General features: G+C 47.3%; 2 long non-coding RNA genes across 7 annotated transcripts in view; both read left to right on the top strand.

Annotated features, from left to right (window-relative positions):
• Positions 1-14,539, top strand: part of LOC117220074 (uncharacterized) — a 292,358-nt gene that overhangs the window by 90,224 nt on the left and 187,595 nt on the right. The window lies entirely within an intron of this gene.
• LOC143260153 (uncharacterized) lies at positions 3,297-4,878 on the top strand. The gene is made up of 2 exons (XR_013034265.1): positions 3,297-4,070; positions 4,664-4,878. It is a non-coding gene; the product is annotated as an uncharacterized LOC143260153 (long non-coding RNA).

Here is a 14,539-nt window from a genome sequence, read left to right as displayed (position 1 = left end):
AGCGTCAGGCAAAGCCACGACAAAAATCAATCACCCGCTGCTTCCTCCTGTTCTCTCTCCGCTCGGCTCATCCCCTTCCATCCTTTCTCTCTCTTTCTCCCTCTATCTTCCTCCGTCTCTCTCTCTCTCTCTCTCTCTCTCTCTCTCCCATCGGCCCTATCTTGCTCCTCTCTCCGTCTATCGAGCTTCCCTCTTTCGCTTTTTCCCGCTCTCGCCACAGCCGTAGCTCTATCGGTGCATCCGCTCGCTTCTTCGACGAACCCCTTCGCTCCCCCCTTTTCTCGCTGTCTCCAGCTTCCTCTATAGCCACCCTCTCGACGGTTTGCAATCCGTGGCAACCGCCCCACCGGATTTTCCACCGCCGCAGACCAACTACCATTCCCTCCGCCGATGATATTCTCCGCCGATGGATTACTGCCTTGAGCACCGGAAGTCTGTTCGAATTCGAGCACTCGATCTCCTGAATAATCACCTGTTCACCGGTGATCAAGACATTTGGGTCGTTTGCCGTTAACCTTGGGCCAAAGGAAACCATGCTCCGCATTTTTACGATCGCTATTTCTGGCGCTGCTCGGGAATAATCTGCCGATCGCCCCGCTGATGGTGAAATGTGCTCAGATTACTTGCGCTGATCACGGAAGGAACAGAAATGAAATTCTTTCTCCGTTGGATAGATGCTAACACCCTGACGTACTTTAACGAGTCTGTTTCATGATCGAGCTTTTTGGAAGTAGCCCGTTTATTATGAACGTTATTTTGGAATTTGAAGTTGGAATATAATTTTGTTCCCTCGTTGCCAAGATTCAAATGCACGCATACAATAAATATTTTCTTTTTCTTCTAAGAAATTGTTACTACACACGGAACTTGCAAAGTAATAATTTGTTAAATCGATTGCAGGGAACAGGTGTTGAAGATAATTGTGTTTCTTTTATTGATGATTGTTTTAAACTGTTCTATTCGTTAGTTGGTACTTTAACCTGTGATTATACTACTGTTCATACTTATTGTATACTTGCAGAATTAGAAAAGTAGTGATATAATAGGAATATGTTTAATCTAAATATATTGTAAAAATACATTTCTCTTATAACTAGAAATAAGATACCATCTAGATGCCCTAACGTTTGATCATCTTTTTTTCATCCATATCGTACGAATCCTAATTCGATTAAACGAGTAGTCGTCCTTAAACCCAATACCTTTCTATTATTAACAGATCGCGGAATTTTTGCGCAACTCCTCGTCTTCATTAAATATCTTACATCTGAATTTTACGTCTGAAAAATGCAAAAATGTCACGCACTCTCTACAGAATTCGTTCTGATAAACACAAATCAGCTATTCGATCAGTTTCTATAAATATACACGGTTTTTTACGTGTTCCAAACTTGGACACGCCATAATCGCGTAAAAATACCTGCAAAGCACCCGACCTTTCTCGTTAACACTAAGAACAATTAGAGCCATCGAACCAGTCGGAATTACTAGTTCCTGATTTTTTGTGTCGCAGAGTACCCGATGTTATAGAAACCTTTCTGTGAGAAATTGTTCGATGAATTTCTTTATCGAAACATATAGGATAGTCCACGAAAGGAGTTTGTAGATCGATTGAAAGAGGGACGACGAGAACACGGTGTCTCTCAGGTTCCCGCGACGACATTGATCGCGGCCGATTTAGTCCGCGACATCTTCCCACGTTCTCGCACGTATAGCAGGAACACGTGGTTGTATCGATCCCGTCCTCGACGATCCACGTTCCCGACGACGACGACGACGGCGGCGGCGACTACGACGACGACAACGACTACGACGACGACAACGACTACGACTACGACGACGACGACGCGTAACAGCGGGGACAAGGACAAGCGAGAGATCTCGTCCGACCCGGCGCGGCGCGGCACGGCGCGGCGGACTGACCGACGACCTACCTTGAATTTCATTCACACACAGGGAGGTCGCGCTTACTCGGCGCTTACGCGGAATACAAAACGACGTTCCCAGGGATCGGACTCTCTCATGCTGCTCTCACTGCCCGAAATACGCCGCAGCGAGCCTACATCGTGACCGGTGTACACACCGCCGAGTCCAGAACGAAACGCGAAAAACACGCGGCAGCTGTTTCGCTAGACGTCCAAGGGTTAACGATCGCTGGGAACCCGGACGAGAAACCAATAAACCGATTGTATGTTAATCACCGAGTATATTTCGGTTGTTTCTGCCTGCACGGGTTGCCGTAGCCACTCAAACGATGACCTCTTCGCGGAGCCTCTTGTGCACGTGCAGGATGCATGGATACGCTCGGAAAATGTCTTTAGTTTTTTTTCGCTTTTTTCTTTTGCGACACACGGGACACGTACTTCGGATTATCACGACTTTAATTACCGGAGCTGGTAGCGCGGGAATCGTTTGATGCACGTGGCGGAAAACGGGATCTTGGGGATCGGTGGCGCTTTCGTTTTGCGTTTTGCGGCATCTTAGAAGCGAGACGAACTTTCCGGACGATTTCCCGTGCACAGCAAATTCTTCCTAATTTTTCTTCAGCTTGTGAACAAAAATGGACGATTTGGGGAGAGGAGGTACGATTATTCGAGCCTTGCAGCTCGTTTTTATAATTGCTGAGAATCGACGACTATAAAAATGGGCCGCGAGGCTCGTCGTATAATCGTGCCTCCTCTTCCCAAATTGTCCATTTTTGTTTACAAGCTGATGGAAAATTGAGGAGAATTTACTGTACACAGGTTAATCCTATTCGAAACATTTCAATGACTGAACGAAGAAAGATCATAGAATCTAGTTAGGGAAGACATATATTTTTTAACGAAGATCTGGAACACAAAATTCACAATTCCGGCACATTTAACGCGACGCTATTACCTTCTCTTTGTATCCGAACATAATTAATTGCATCTTAACGTTTTCTTTACCCTTTTATTTTGTTTATTTCCTAGCAGAAAAACGTTTAACATATCTAACTTGAAAAATATAAACTTAATTATGCCCGAGAACAAACAAGAGCCACAGCAACTGATTGGTCACCCCACAGTAACCGGCTCCTACCTCATAATCTCAAGCAAGCGACGAAAGAATCGCCGATTCAAACCTGCAAGAAAAAGAAAGCCACGTTAGCACCTCGCAATCAACATCGCAACACCTCGCGTACGTCTCCGCGCGCGTAAAGAACAACAGAAGGCGCGCGATGCGCGTGAAAAACGTTTCGATGAAGCATGTTCGTCGGCAGGTCGGGCTAAACGCCGCCGGATCGAGGGTAAAGCTCGTTTATCGAACAGGATGCGTCCCGCAGGTCGCACGACTAATCGAAAACGAATTTCGTTCCACGGTTGTTCGCGTTGCAAGGTCCGTGGGAGAGGGACGACGGCGTCGGCGTCGGCGGCTACCGTTACCGAACGCGCTCGACTTTTCCAGTAACGCCAATTTCCTGCGATCGCGCGGATTAACGAAGAGCGCGGTATGCGTGTAGACGCGTCTATCGGCGGCGTGTAGAGGCTGGCGGACGCGGAACGGGGCATCGGGACGAGGAAGTCAGAGCGCGGAAAGTGCAGGCCGTGACTGAAAACATCCCATGGCGATAAGGATCTCCCGGCGATTAATTGGTACGACAGCGGCACACATTGGCGGTGCGTTAACGGGTTACACGGCAGCCGTGTGCGGTAACCGGGTATCGTGCGCGATATCTCCTTATGACGCCGGTCGACGACTTCCTCCCCGTCTCCTCCCTAACCTCCTGTTGCCCCTTCGATCTACCCGAACCGGCGAAAAAGAGAAGAAAGAAACCGCCGCCGAGAGGAACGAGAGGGAGAGAGAGAGAGACGGCGGGGCAAGAAAAAAGAAACGAAGAGGACGAGAAGAAAGGCTCCTGGGAGCGCCGATAAAGAAGGGATCTCGTGGCTGTCGCGCCACTTGCCCCGGAACCAGAGTTCCGGGGCTAGGTCCGCGGGGAAGTCAGCTGCCGGAAGTTGCCAAGGCAAGGCGCTGCTGCTCGCTAAAGCTCCGCCATTCCGACCGCAAGCTCGAACGCTGCAGGGATCTACTCTTGCCCTCCACGGGTTCGTATCTCTGGGCCACCCACGCTTCCTCCTCTCCTCCGACGCCAGCGATAACGTAGGGATCCCGGCGATGCTCTCCTGGATCCCTTATCCTGGGAATCCTGAAGCGACCTTGGGATAAGGCGCGATTTTAAGCCTTTGCTGGTAGAGTAGCCGATGCCTCCTTCGAGCTGGACCTGGTTCGGAACCTTTGAGTGGTATAGGCTGTCTGACCGTATCGTTTTTTAATCATTCCTTGTGTTTCAGTTTTGGTAATTATTCACGTTTCTAACTTTTGCTCGATTAGCACGCTCTTTGTTGACGAAGTCGGATCGATTGGAATTAGTGTTTAAGATGGTTCCGTTCGACGTGAAACCTTTGAGCAGTATATAGTTTGACCAGTCCAGTCATTTATCATTCCCTGCGATTCAGTTTTGTTGACGATTCACGATGTCAAGCTTTTGTTTGTTTGTCACGCTCTAATGATAAATTGAGATCGATTGGATTTATTTTTAGAGGTGGCACGCTTAAAGGTCAACCTGGTCTGCATCATTCAAGCAGTATAGTTTATGCGACGAGTCTCATTTTTTTTTTAATCATTCCTTGTGTTTCAGTTTTGGCAATTGAAATCGATTGGATTTATTGCTAGAGGTGCCACTCCGATCTAAAAAAGCTATTTATCCTCGATGACGCAGGCATTTCTACCGACCTACTATTTTCATTCCACGTCGTCGTGTTCATTTCGTTTATATGAAATTAAGTGCATTTACTCATATTACATTTAAGCTACTTTACTAATTTAATAAATACAAACAGATTGAGCAGTGTATACATTGCTGTGAATTATAGTATATCAATTTTTAACGGTGCCTTATTGTTAGTGTCGCCACTCGAGTGCAAAGGTGAACTTGATTTGCAATCGTTGAGTAGTATAGTCTGTCTGCTTATTCCAGTTTCTTATCATTCCTCGAGCTTTAATTTTGATCATTATTCGCGTTACCATTTTCTACGTTCGAGACGCTGTACCGATAAAAGCATGATCGATAGAACAATCTCTGCACTCGATCGTAACTTATAAAAGCCATAATATGTTTTCAAATATAGAACTCATTGAGCATGCAGTAAGAATGACGAATGATTGACATGAATATCAACCGCAGAGTTGCCAATTAATACGACGCTTCAAGTATAATCATTAAACTGCAGATCTGTCTATTTTTACCTGAAATATGAAACTTGAAGAAGTGCGATAAGATATCCGCATCGGTAAAACGTAATATTGTGTGCATTTGCTGTATATGCACTAGAATCGATGACGCATAAGGAACGACGCGGAAAGTTTTACACGAAGATCTGCAATATAGTTGAAAATGCAAATTGTTCTATGAATATCGAAACGAGAAACAAATATATTCTATCGTTCGAATGTTCCTCATATAGTCAAAAAAAGATCCTATAGCTTTTTTATTATCCATCAAATTACGGGTTCTCCAAGTATCGCAATATCTACAGTAGATTCCATCGACGTTCAGTCTTCGTAAACTACATCTAGTTAATTGAAAATTGAACAAGGAAGAACACACATACAGCTATCCAGAGCACATCTTCGTACAAATCTAGGAAACCCGTAACAATAATAATAATAATAATAATAATGTTCGTTAACACCCAAGATTTCAGTTCTTTATTTGTGTTTGACGAGTTTACGATCCCACACACGAATAAGAATCAATCCGAATGATAGTCTTTGTAGCATCAACCTATCATTATCTTCCACGGACACAGAGCTTTTCTTCTATTCCATAAAATTATGTTTCCTGTAAGTGCACGAAGAGTCGCGGCAAATTCCTGGATTCTCTAACTGGAGATCCGCAGTCCAGATGAACCAGCTCGAACGGACAAAAAGAGGAGCGCATGACTGATTATACTGTTTAGCGAGGAACGCGATAAACGAACGGATCGTTCGGATCTCGGCGATCTATCCGGCATTCTATCCGGCGTTCCGAGCCGCATAATTGATTTTCCGCCCGGCGTTCCGCTCGCAGCCGTTTCTACGGTTCTGCGTCCGCTCGGTGTACGATAAAGCGCAGCTGCACCTGGGGAATCTCTCCGATTGCCGCGGTTCTCGAGGTCAGCCCGATCCTCGTGGCACACGCCGAAGATCGGCTGGTCCACCTGCTCCTCCTCGCACAGTGCGGTTTCACCTGCGCGCGTCGGACCGCCGACCACTCGGCGTGCTTTCTTTTCGCTTTTGCACGCGACCAGCTGATTCCCACGAGACGAACGGCGCGGCGCGCGTTCGCGGCTAGTTGTTCTCTATCCTCGCGAATCGACTCCGGTGGTCGACCGAATCAACGCCGTCGATGTCTAAAACGAGCAACGAGGTTGATTTATACCGACCTCGAGCCTCCAGAGCCCCGTGCTCCTTCTTCGTTCCTCGAACGATAACAGCGGAAGAACCGTAGCCGGAGAAAAACTTCCGGTTTACGTCCTCCGGCGGTTCTATCCCTAATGGAAAGGTCCTCGAGAGTTTATAGGCGCGCTTTACTGCCGCGCGATTTTACGACCGTTCGGAGGATTAAGAGTCGAAATGCGATTCTTTGCCTGTTAAGAACAGTGCACTCGTTATTCGAGATCGATCACGCCTCACGGTGACCGCGGTTTCTCGTCGCCGATGGTATTGCCAGCCCGTTCTGTCACCGACTACGGTTATGCTCGTTGCCGTGCGACATTTATCGGGTATCCGTTTCTGCCGTCGAAAAATTCTGCGACGTGAAGCTAACGTGTTATACAGAATTGTTCGAGATCTCGTTGAATTCACCCCTTACGGTCGAGTGCTGGCTTTAAGGTAGCATTAAAAATTGTTATATCACGTTGCAGAATAATTTTAACATTATCAAATTTGTTTGTATTCATGAAAGACTGTTGTATAAAATATTATGGGTCAGAAAAACTATTTCGGATTTCGAGTCGGAACGGCTCCGACTGCGAATGGGTTAACCTGTAGAAAGCCAGGAAATTTGCTGATATAAGTCAGTAGTGTTATTCTAAAAATTATTACAAGTGTATATTATATGTAAAATTATTATATGAAAAATATTTCCAATATATTGGCTCTTCGGCCCTCGAAAAGTTACACAATAAAATTCGCAGATTTTGAAACGTTAATTTGTTCCAAGAAACGGTGCCATGAGAGCTCAAAATAGGTATTATTTTGTGGATGTGTTAAAACGACGAGCAGAAGATTCTATTTATACAGAATCTGTGGAAAATGTGTCACATCGGCGCGGGAGAAAGACGATGCACGTGTCACACCTCCGCGAGCTTCCACGGCAGAAGTATCACTATTCATTGCAAGATAATCCGGGAGTTTGCATAAGACACGCCGTATTAACAGCAGAATCTTGCTTAATTGATTTTAGAGACCGTTCCCGGGACATTTTATAAATATTTCATAAAGTCTACGCGTTTTACACTCTTGCTTGAACAAAGGCCAACAAGAATCAGTTTATCGTTAGTAATTTTCTAACAGGAAAATAACTATGTTCATCCGAGGAGTTTACATTTAGAGTTCAATATTCATAAGCGCGGAACAATGGCGAAGAATATTCATGTTTATTATATTCAATCCAATGTCTGAATATCGCGGAGCAAACTGTTGGATAGTGGAACGAGACACACTTTATGCGAGAAGAAAGCCAGAAGTTAATGATATTGAAGTAGACCCTGCGGATGCGCCGAGAGATCATTCCATTTTACCTTTTATATGTTATTTTTACATTCGGTAGAAAAAGGAACCCGGAATAGCTGCATAGGCGCCACTGTACTCAATTGCAGGACTGGGAAAAAATAGATTTTCGAAACAGTGAATAGACTATAAATATTTTTATCTTCCCATGTAACACAGAATTTTTTAGATAAATTGTTTTTAAAATAGCAGTTAGATATGTAAATAGCTTCTCAAATATATATTTGACTGCGTCATATCCATATACAACTGCAATGACAAAAAGAGTCTATTTGCCCAATTCTTTGTTACACGAGAAGACAAAAATATTTATAGTTTATTTTTACTATTTCAAAAATCCATTTTTCACCAGTCCAGCTCAGCTGTGACGCTTACAAGTTCGATCGCGATCCATCAACCATTGCGATTACAGCAGCTGTTTGTGTCAGTCGAGCTGAAGTGTGTTCCACGGTTTTTACGATAAAGTGATCTATCGAGCGCAGAATTTGTCTTAATTTTTGTATTTCCGATAAAATTTCTTGCGCCGATTTCTAGTAACCACGTTCATGAAACGCGATATAACTGGTGACGAGAGTAATAGAATACTTTTAAAAAAAGTATGTTAATCATGGCACAGTAAACTAATTCCTTTAACATTTAAAAAAAAAAACTTCAAGTCATTTAGGTCAATTTTAGAGAACTTATTGCGTTTTGGAAGCTGTTCAAATACTTTTTTTTCTCGTAAACGAGAGTTCACAGAAAGAGTCGGAGGCTACGCCAGACGTCTTTAACACGTTCCGTGCCGAGCTTTTTTTACTCGAATCTTCACACTTTGATATTTTACTAAAACTTGATGTATTACGTGCAATTATTAATTCTCGTACACATAACAACGTAACAAAAACTTATCAACGCCCATTCTTGCGGTGGAAATTGATTCTTCGGTTCTAAATTTCTTGTAAACAATTTGTTCAGTTCACTAAGTAAACATGCAAGCGTGTACCATCGATGGTACACGTGGCACGGAACGTGTTAACGTCTGAAAAATATATCGAAGCCTGCGACAGGCGATGAAATAAACTTCCGCGAATAAATAAGTAGTTAATGTTCCACGTACAAATTCCGGGTACATTTCGAGCACAAGGTATAGCGTATAAAGCACCGCTGCTTTCAGAAGAAGTGGGCTATCGGGCCGATTATCTCTACAGCGACTTATCCTCCGGATCGCAGGATGAACTTGTATCAAAGACCTTACGGAGGGAACGTTTTCCTCGCCCGAGGATCCGTTGCCGACGTTATGGCAAGGAGTTTGGGAGAACACCTTGCGCGACAGGTGCCGTCCCGCTCGCGAGGCGTGTAGCGTGTGCAGCCAGGGTGCGTACGAAAGGCCGGTGCCCACGGTGTCGTCTATCGTATCGTTCGGTTTGGCGGCCGTGGCCGTGTCCGTGTCCGGTCCCGCTGGTAGACGGTATCGCCGGTACTTAAAAATATGTTAGCGGCCGGTACATAAGCACCGTGACCTCCGCGATACGATCTAAAGAGCGCCGGGTCCCGGGTCCCGGGTCCCGGGCCCGGGGCCCGCGGCTAGCCCGATGGGACGACGTGTGCGTCAGATGCTTTTACAAGCCGACGCCGAAGGGTGACACGAGCTGAGAACGACCGTGACTGTAACCGTCATCGACGCCGGAAAAACGCCGAAACCGAGTGCCACCCGTTCCCCTCGCCGATTACGATCGCTTTACTCTTTTCTGCTCTGAAAACTCCTCGACACTCGCTATGCCATCCAAGGACTTCGGCGAAACTTAACTGCGGCGTACTGCGGACTAAATTGGGGGTGGGGGGGAGTTTTATTCTTAGCAGTCGGATTTCGCCGATACAGCGACGTCATAGGGACGTAAGTGTCATCTAAAATGTCATCTGTTCGTGCCAAGATATTGAAAAGACAAGTGATATAAGTTAAAAGTTAAGTGGTAAAGATAAGAAGAAGAAAAGACAAGCGATAAAGTTATCGTAAATTAAATTAACGCGAAATTAACGCTCTTAACGATACATTTGGTCAGTAAACGATACACATATTAGCAAACAATAACACTCCTCGTTTCCCACAGTCAGAAAAATGTGACTTTCGTCGCACGTGGCATAAAGAAACATACATAAATAACAATACATAAATACGTAAGTACATCAATAATTGCATAAATAAAAACACGAATGATTTATTAATTCCTGTACAATTTCGCAGCAATCTGATCGAATTGATTTCTTTTTGTACGAATTGAGAATATCTTCAGAGTCTAGAATATCAATTTTTTCTGTTCTTCCGATCAAATAGTTTCCACTACTAAAACATTGAAGAATTCTCCATGGGAAAAAGAGCACCATACGCAACACATTAAGTGCTGAAAATCAACCCGAAAAATTCCTATAGAATCTAACTGATTTTATTAACGGAATAGAAACTAGAAAGTTAAACTTTACCATACAATGACGCTTTAACTCTTTCGCGAGCTAACCGTCCTAGTAAAACGTGACCGACTCGGCAGCCGACGCGTTGAACCAAAAATAGTTGGCACAACCGTATCGAGCGTGCATCCGACTCCGCGAACAGTGGATGATCGTCTTCTCGAATCCGGGGAATTTTTCCGATGCGAGTCCGTAGAAGTTTGCATCGGTCCGATAGTTTCGTAGTAGATGACTTTGTCCGCGACGCGCCAGAAAGTCTCGAAGAGGATCGAACGCGGTCCCCCCCGCCCCGTCGAAGACGAAGACCGATGCCTCGGAGGATCGGGGGCCGGCCTCGTCGGACGTATCCCGGGCGCGGCGGGTCTAATAATTCATTTTATGGAAATGCCGGTGGAAAACAGGGGATGGGAGCGACGGTCCGGGACAGCATATTTTCCGCAGAAATTTAGCGAGGCCGATTTCGAGCCAATAAATCAAACTGACCGGTCCCGGGGATGAGTCCGGCCGGCTGTATCTCCATATCGAGATTCTTTAGCATATAGAGTGCGAGTTGCGTAACCCCTCGGACCTGGCCTCGCGGACTGTAGACGCCGAGCATCGTCCTGCTGGTTTTCCGAGCGTCTCTCGCGGCCATCTGCCCACGCCGCGGCGGCCAAGCCTGCCGCGGCGGCCAAGCCGGCTGGCTGGACCCGTTGTTTTACGAGCCGGCCCGCGCTCGGAGGGTGCTCTCCGCTCGACTGAATAAAAATTACGGAATATGTTGCATATAAAGTAAGTGAAAAACAGAGCTAGATGATGAATTACCGCGGGACCGGGCGGGGGTGGCCAAGATAACGCCCAGCGCCATCGATCACCGTGGGGCCGGCCTCCGCGCTATCCTTTCTCTCTCGTAGCGAGGCGATCGCCTATTTTGCTACCGATCCCTAGGTGTCCCTTCGAGCATGATCGATCTCGAGGAGCCGCCGCGCCGCGCCGCGCTGCGCCGCGATCCCCATCCGTGAAAGGTGTAAAGTGACTCTAAGCGCTAAGTAAATCCGAGCCGAGCGGAGAGAGAAGCGTCGGAGCGAGGAAAGAAGGTGCGCCGGTGAAAGATGGGACGAAAGAGAGGGAGAGCAGAGAGACGGAACACGGTGAAGTCGAGCGAAAAGGGCGGAGGGATCGCCGGGGAGAGGCGTGAGAGCGGAGCAACCAGGGAGATAGGTAAGCAGGGACGCCGGAGACGCTTTCGAGGCTCGAGAGTCGCGCGAAATCTGCATTTCAGGCTTCCATCGTTCCGCTGCTGGCGTCTCCCGCGCGGCTTCCTGGAACCCGAGAGCTTTCGAACCGCTCGCAAACACTCGGCAATCGCGGGAAGAGCGAGCAGCATCTCTCTCACTCTCTCTCTTTCTCTCTCTTTCTCTTTCTCTATCTATCTAGCTCTGGGTGCGTCTGCACCCTGCGCTGAAACGCTGAAACGCGCCTCCACGGAAGCCACGCGGAACCCTCGAACCTTCGAACCCTCCAACACTCGGCTAGCCCCCTACCAAACGTCATTCTACTTTTGCTTTCGGTATTTGCAGAGCCGGAGCGCAAGGAAAACCTTTTTCTCCCGGCACAGTGGCGATCGACGTTCGGACACGGCCAGGAAGTAGATTAGCCCTGTCCCGCACCGACTGAAACGTCTTCGAGATGGAAGGATCTACTTACGTCCCGCAGTCGACGTTTTACTTGTAGCAGCATCTTCTGTGAAAATTAGGAATCGTATGTGGTGGGGAGGAAGAGGTCTAAACGCGATCTCTGAAAGAGTTCCGGGTGCAAAATTGCTGATTGATTACAGCATGCTCTTCTCGTGGAGAACTGCCAGTTGAAAGAATTTTCCTGGTGTCTGTTGAAGTACCATTTTGTCTGTGGCGCAACTTCGGTTCTGTTTGTGATAGAATTTTGGACTTCCGTAAGTTCCTGTCTTTTACCTAATTCCTTCCTGTTTTCCCTAGTTTTCTCCATCGTTGTCTAGGTTCCTACTTATCAGCGGCTGCCCGATGATCAAAACATTTTCCAATGAATAAAAGTCCAAAGAATTGAAGTGTTCGACGACTGATGCTCCCCTGCAAGTCTCAGAAGGTCGTATTCGCTCACAGAATGCTTAATTTTCTAAGAAATCGAACACTAGAAACAAGCTTCCACTGCATCTTATCCGAGCTGAGCAGAGTGACACCAATGTTCGCATAATAGAACAGTTACTTAGTAACTTTCTCCAAAAGGATCATTGCAGATCTTTGTTTTATGTACAAAGATGTGCATGGTATGACAATAAGAATCCTATAACGATAGCGTTATCGCTTACTATGATCGCTCTTATGATCGACATACTTGCAGCCAAAACAAGTCTTTAGGTTGACACGTTTTAAAACAAGTCTTTATAAACTGTCTCTCGATTCACAAATTCTCCACCATTCGGTATTTAAGTTACGCTTTGTTTTTGTTATTGTAAAATGGGCGTTTACATATATCGAAGCTATTTTAACTGTAAATCTAAAATAATTTTTCTGACTTATAATATTCTTATTTTATATAATAAAGTGCATTTTATGCATATGAAATTGACTCTTGCGACTCGCGCAATAGTTAAATGTTAACTTTGTTAATATAAAAATGATCTGAGAACGTGATATAACAAATCTTAATGGTGCCTCGGAGTCACCGCTCGAGTGCAAAGGGTTAATTTACCCAGTAAATCATCGTACATATGGGTTGCCTTAGATCGAGCTGATCGCGCGTGAAACGTATTTGGAGAGTACAAAATTTTGATACGGAGCACCGGATAATCGAGGTTCCACTGTCTTACATAAAAACCGCAAGCATGCAAAATCGTCTCCCAAAACAGACAATCTCCGAGTCTATAAAGCCAAGGCTGACACGAGGGTGGTCCCGCGGACGTGTCCAAAATTCGCAGGCGACGGCGATGAAAAATCGTTTTCCCTGGCCGGGCCGACCGGAAGGAGGGCGAGGGCCGGCGGCACAGCGGCAACAAGAAGAGGCGAAGGCGACGGGTAATTAATCCGCGGTTTTTCCTCGTCTAATTAGTTGGATTTATTCCGTTGGTTCCCCTTATCCAGGCAGCGGTCCTTCTTTTCTCCCCGCGGTCGTCAGTCTCGGAGCAGCCGGCGCGGCGAGCCGCCTCGCCTCGAGTCGCCTCGACTCGACTCGACTCGACTCGTCTCGTCTCGACTCGATTCAACTCGACTCGGCTCGAGTCGAGACGGCGGCTCGACCGGTCGGTCGGTCTTTCGCTCGCTGCGGCTCAACTTGGACGGGGCTGATGTATGGAAATGTATGCGGGGAGACGGAGGCTCGCATTTTTCCAGCCACGCTGCCTTCATTTCTCCACCCCGGCCACCCTCTTTCGACTCTTGCGGCAGGTTCTTCCGCGGCCACCCTCGTCTCCGCGAGCCTGGCCGCGTCTTTCGACTGGCTTTCGGCAGCCGCCCCCGACTCTCAGACCCCCGTGCCTCGGCTAGCAGATCCCCAGCCCTCGAGAGCCGATCGCGCGCGCGAGTGTCTGCTCGTTAAATTCGCGTCAGGTCGGTGTCTCCCGCGCGCGCTCGCGGTCGTTCCCGGAATCCGTGCAAGATCCAGCCCGCTTAAGAAGGGATCCGCGTCCTCGCCACCCGAGATTTTCACTTTCCATTCTCGGGACGGCGTTTCTCGCGATTTCTCGCTCCTTTTTGCCGCTCGAATCCGCTCGCCGCGCCGCGCCGCGCCGCGCCGCTTATAAGGTCACGCCGGCTCGCCGCAAGCGGCCGGATCCACCGCGCACCGGGCCATTGTTTCGATCGCTGCCGGTCTTTTTGTCTCCTCGCTCCTCCGCTCGATAATTAGGAGAACGCTGAATTCGAGGGAGACGAACGCTCCGAGCTCCGTGCTTCCCTTTCAAGTGATTTTTTGATGCCCGCTCGATTTACATGCGGCGTATAAACGACGCGGACGAGCCGAGCGGCGTTTAATATTTATGCCTGCTCGCGAAACGCGGGACGCGGCCCCCTCGCCGCGGACACGATTTCCACCGGGCGAATTTCTGCGCTCGTTGTAATAATTAGCGGCGGTGATGCAACGGCGATCGCCGCGTTTTACACGGTTACGTGACCGAATTAATTTTTCATCGTGATCGCCGCGGTCGAGTTTTAATTAAACGCGCGGTTTCGGATAAACGCGGCGGACACGCGGTGACGCGGCGTTTCGCTCGTATAATGAGACCTCGAGAGGACGTATCCCGTGAGCGATTTGAATCGAGAAAGGGTGGAACGCGACCGGCCGACCATTC

Source organism: Megalopta genalis, chromosome 10, assembly GCF_051020955.1.
Source record: "Megalopta genalis isolate 19385.01 chromosome 10, iyMegGena1_principal, whole genome shotgun sequence".
Lineage (NCBI taxonomy): Eukaryota > Metazoa > Arthropoda > Insecta > Hymenoptera > Halictidae > Megalopta > Megalopta genalis.
The sequence above is the reverse complement of the archived record's forward strand: the minus strand, read 5'-3'. Positions and strand labels throughout refer to the sequence as shown.